Below are 5,629 nucleotides of genomic sequence, written 5' to 3' on the forward strand. Positions count from 1 at the left end.
ATAAAGGCCCCGTAGATAGCAAAAAGGAAACAATTTAAAATTAACATTTGAATTAAATATTTCATGTATCTGATCGTCCTTGTAACAACTACATTGTAACAGTCTCATTTTAGTATAAACATTGTAACAGTTAAGACAGTTTGCAACCAAAAACAATCAACATATACTAAGCTTTTGACTTCAAACAGACACAGTAATTATATATAAGAAGGTAGATATTTTAATAGATATAGGAAGATGTGGTTTAAACATGTTTGCAAGCACTCAACTCCTCTTACTTGGGACAGTGGTGGAACTGTACAACAACAAAAAGTACTTTAAAATTGTAGTAACAAGGGCTTGTATTATCAGAACTGCAAAAAAAAAAATCAACAAAGGACATAGACAAGTATCAACCAGAGTACTAATACATATGAAAACTAGAGGCTCTAAAGAGCCTGTGTCGCTCACCTTGGTCTATGTGAATATTAAACAAAGGAAGCAAATGGATTCATGACAAAATTGTGTTTTGGTGATGGTGATATGTTTGTTCATCTTACTTTACTGAACATTCTTGCTGCTTACAATTATCTCTATCTATAATGAACTTGGCCCAGTAGTTTCTTTGGAAAATGTTACCGGTAGTAAAAAGGAGTAGGTCCGGTAAGGACTCATTTTGGCCTCAAATTTCAGTTTCATCTGACGAAACATTTTGACCACTTTTTAAAATATTAGTGTCTATTTCACTTGATTCAATTAGTTTATGTGAAAGATTTTTACTGATTTAGTCCTTAAAATCTCTCAAATATGCCAAAAAACGTCACTTTTCAGATGTTTTTTGTCAAAAACGAAAGTGTCCACATCCGTATTCATCCACAACCTTTATATATGTTATGTATGATCATAAAATACAACTTACATTTCAATATTATGGATGAACACGAATGCGGCCACTTTCGTTTTACACGGAAACCGTCTAAAATTTAACTAAAATGATAGAATTTTGAAGATTTCAGTAATTTAGCATGACTTAATGGTGCTACAACCCGATATATGTGCATTATATTGTCAAAAACAGCCCATATTTATGTAGCAGAAGTATTCAACTGTCCAATAAATAACTAAAAGTTTACATTTTAACAATTTTGTAAAACTGTTATATTTTGGGGCCAAAAAGAGGTCTTACCGGCATGACCGGACCTACTCCTTTACAAATTTTATGAAAATTGTTTAATATTGACTATAAAGGACAATAACTGCTTAGGGGGTAAACTGACCATTTTGGTCATGTTGACTTATTTGTAAATCTTACTTTGCTGAACATTATTGCTGTTTACAGTATATCTCTATCTATAATAATATTCAAGATAATAACCAAAAACAGCAAAATTTCACTAAAATTACGAATTCAGCAACAGCAACCCAACAACTGGTTCTCTGATTCATCTGAAAATTTCAGGGCAGATAGATCTTGACCTGATAAACAATTTTACCCATGTCAGATTTGCTCTAAATGCTTTGGTTTTTGAGTTATAAGCCAAAAGATGCATTCTCCCCTATGTTCTATTTTTAGCCATGGCGGCCATCTTGGTTTGGTTTGGCGGGTCACCCCACACATTTTTAGCTCACCGGACCCGAAGGGCCAAGTGAGCTTTTTCACTTGGCGTCCATCGTCCAGCGTTAACTTTTACAAAAATCTTCTCTTCTGAAACTACTGGGCCAAATTTAACCAAACTTGGCCACAATCATCATTTGGGTATGTAGTTTAAAAAATGTGTGGCTTGACCCGCCAAACTAACCAAGATGGCCACCATGGCTAAAAATAGAACATAGGGGTAAAATGCAGTTTTTGGCTTATAACTCAAAAACCAAAGCATTTAGAGCAAATCTGACATGGGGTAAAATTGTTAATCAGGTCAAGATCTATCTGCCCTGAAATTTTCAGATGAATCGGACAACCCATTGTTGGGTTGCTGCCCCTAAATTGGTAATTTTAAGGAAATTTTACTGTTTTGGGTTATTATCTTGAATATTATTATAGATAGAGATAAACTGTAAACAGCAATAATGTTCAGCAAAGTAAGATTTACAAATAAGTCAAACATGACCAAAATGGTCAGTTGACCCCTTTAGGAGTTATTGCCCTTTATAGTCAATTTCTAACCATTTTTCGTAAATCTTAGTTATCTTTTACAAAAATCTTCTCCTCTGAAACTACTGGGCCAAATTAAACCAAACTCGGCTACAATCATCATTGGGGTATCTTGTTTAAAAAATGTGTGGCGTGAATTGGCCAACCAATCAAGATGGCCGCCATGGCTAAAAATAAAAATAGGGGTAAAACGCAGTTTTTGGCTTATAACTCAAAAATCAAAGCATTTAGAGCAAATCTGACCAGGGGTTAAATTGTTTATCAGAACTAGATCTATCTTCCCTGTTTCAGATCAAACCGACAACCCATTGGGTTGCTGCCTCTGAATTTGTAATTTTAGCAAAAAATTTGCTGTTTTTGGTTATTATCTTGAATATTATTATAGATAGAGATAAACTGTAATCAGCAATAATGTTTGGCAAAGTAAGATTTACAAATAAGTCAACATGACCAAAATGGTCAGTTGACCCCTTTAGGAGTTATTGCCCTTTTTAGTCAATTTTTAACCATTTTTCGTAAATTTTAAATATCTTTTACAAAAATCTTCTCCTCTGAAACTACTGGGCCAAATTAAACCAAACTTGGCCACAATCATCATTGGGGTATGTAGTTTAAAAAATGTGTGGCTTGACCCGCCAAACCAACCAAGATGGCCACCATGGCTAAAAATAGAACATAGGGGTAAAATGCATCTTTTGGCTTATAACTCAAAAACCAAAGCATTTAGAGCAAATCTGACAACGGGTAAAATTGTTTATCAGGTCAAGATCTATCTGCCCTGACATTTTCAGATAAATCGGACAAATCGTTGTTGGGTTGCTGTTCCTGAATTGGTAATTTTAAGGAAATTTTGCTGTTTTTGGTTATTATCTTGAATATTATTATAGATAGAGATAAACTGTAAACAGCATTAATGTTCAGCAAAGTAAGATTTACAAATAAGTAAAAAGGATATGTGATATAATTGCCAATGAGACAACTATCTATCAAATTTCAAATGAAGTGGATGTGAAATATTATAGACAACATGTATCGCCTTCCACTTTTTATCTCACCTGGCCTAAAAGTCGCCGTCTTCGTCCGTTGTCGTTAACTTTTACAAAAATCTTCTCCTGAAACTACTGGGCCAAATTACACCAAACTTGGCTACAATCATTATTTGGGTATCTAGTTTAAAACAAGTTTGGCGTGACCGGGCCAACCAACCAAGATGGCCGCCATGGCTAAAAATAGAACATAGGGGTAAAATGCATTTTTTGGCTTATAACTCAAAAATTAAAGCATTTAGAGCAAATCTGACATGAAGTAGAATTGTTTATCAGATCAAGATCTATCTGCCCTGAAATTTTTAGATGAATAGGACAACCCGTTGATGGGTTGCTGCCCCTGAATTGGTAATTTTAGCAAAAAATTTGCTGTTTTTGGTTATTATCTTGAATATTATTATAGATAGGGATAAACTGTAAACAGCAAAAATGTTCAGCAAAGTAAGATTTACAAATAAGTCAAAATGACCAAAATGGGCAGTTGATCCCTTTAGGAGTTATTACCCTTTATAGTCAATTTCTAACCATTTCTAACCATTTTTCGTAAATCTTAGTTATCTTTTACAAAAATCTTCTCCTCTGAAACTACTGGGCCAAATTAAACCAAACTTGGCTACAATCATCATTGGGGTATCTTGTTTAAAAAATGTGTGGCGTGAATTGGCCAACCAATCAAGATGGCCGCCATGGCTAAAAATAAAAATAGGGGTAAAACGCAGTTTTTGGCTTATAACTCAAAAATCAAAGTATTTAGAGCAAATCTGACCAGGGATTAAATTGTTTATCAGAACTAGATCTATCTGCCCTGAAATTTTCAGATCAAATTGACAACCCGTTGGGTTGCTGCCTCTGAATTGGTAATTTTAGCAAAAATTTTGCTGTTTATGGTTATAATCTTGAATATTATTATAGATAGAGATACTGTAATCAGCAATAATGTTTGGCAAAGTAAGATTTACAAATAAGTCAACATGACCAAAATGGTCAGTTGACCCCTAAGGAGTTATTGCCCTTTATAATCAATTTTCAACTATTTTTCTCTATTCTTAGTAATCTTTTACAAAAATCTTCTCCTCTGAAACAACAGGGCCAAATTAATCCAATCTTGACCACAATCATCTCTGGGGTATCTAGTTTAAAAAATGTGTGGCGTGACCCGCCCAACCAATCAAGATGGCCGCCATGGCTTAGAATAGAACATAGGGGTAAAAGGCAGTTTTTGGCTTATAACTAAAAAAACAGCATTTAGAGCAAATCTGACACGAACTTAAATTGTTAATCAGGTCAAAATCTATCTGCCCTGAATCCAGGTGAATCCAACAATCCATTGTTGGGTTGCTGCCCCTAGATTGGTCATTTTAGGGAAATTTTGCTGTTTTTGGTTATTATCTTAAATATTATTATAGATAGAGGTAATCTGTAAACAGCAATAATGTTCAGTAAAAAATAAGACCTAAAAAAGTCAACATGACCAAAATGGTCAACTGACCCCCAAAGGAGTTATTGTCCTTAATAGTCAATTTTTAACAATTTTTATTCAAATTTGTAAATTTTTACTAACATTTTCTACTGAAACTACTGGACCAAGTTCATTATAGATAGACATAGTTGTAAGCAGCAACAATGTTCAGTAAAGTAAGCTGTACAAACACATCACCATCACCAAAACACAATTTTGTCATGAATCCATGTGCGTCCTTTGTTTGATATTCACATAGACCAATGTGAGCGACACAGGCTCTAGTTTAGATTATTTATCAGCTCATTGGTTTTGCCACTAAGTCACAATTGAACAACTTTCTATATAGATGTAGGACTCTTAAAGTGCAATGGTACGCTTAATTGAGATGATGTCAGACGCTAAAGTGCGATGGTATATGACACGCTAAAGTACGATGATGTAACGGGAATGAGGTTCAGGAAAGGATTTTCGTTTTTTGCTGTGTTCATATTAGTTTTTCGTCTTTTGTGTTGTTTATAAATTCTCTTATAAATTGTTTTACAATAGTAATTTTGTGGTCTTACATGTATATAGCTTGCTATGTAATGTAAGCCAAGGCTCCGAGTTGAAGGTCACAATGTTATTAGGTACATACATGAACAACATTTGGTCTTTGGTGGATATTTGTTTCGTTGACAATTACACCACATATTCTGTTTTTTGTTTCTTTATTGTTTTGTAAATAAATCAATCTGTTATTTGTCTCGTTTGAATTGTTTTATACTGGTCGGTTTGATACCCTTTGGTCGTTATAGAATATTCTCAATCATAGTATGTTATATTACACATCTGGTCGTTATGTTACTGTCTCGTTGACGAGTATCCAACTGTTTCACAGAAATGATGGAACCATATTTAAAAAAAATGTTTTACAAAATAATTCAATTAGAAAGTTAAAAAGTAGCTCTTATTTGAAAATGAAAATGAGACAAGATTAAAAACATATTCTAA

The sequence above is a fragment of the Mytilus trossulus genome, chromosome 13 (genome assembly GCF_036588685.1).
Source record: "Mytilus trossulus isolate FHL-02 chromosome 13, PNRI_Mtr1.1.1.hap1, whole genome shotgun sequence".
Lineage (NCBI taxonomy): Eukaryota > Metazoa > Mollusca > Bivalvia > Mytilida > Mytilidae > Mytilus > Mytilus trossulus.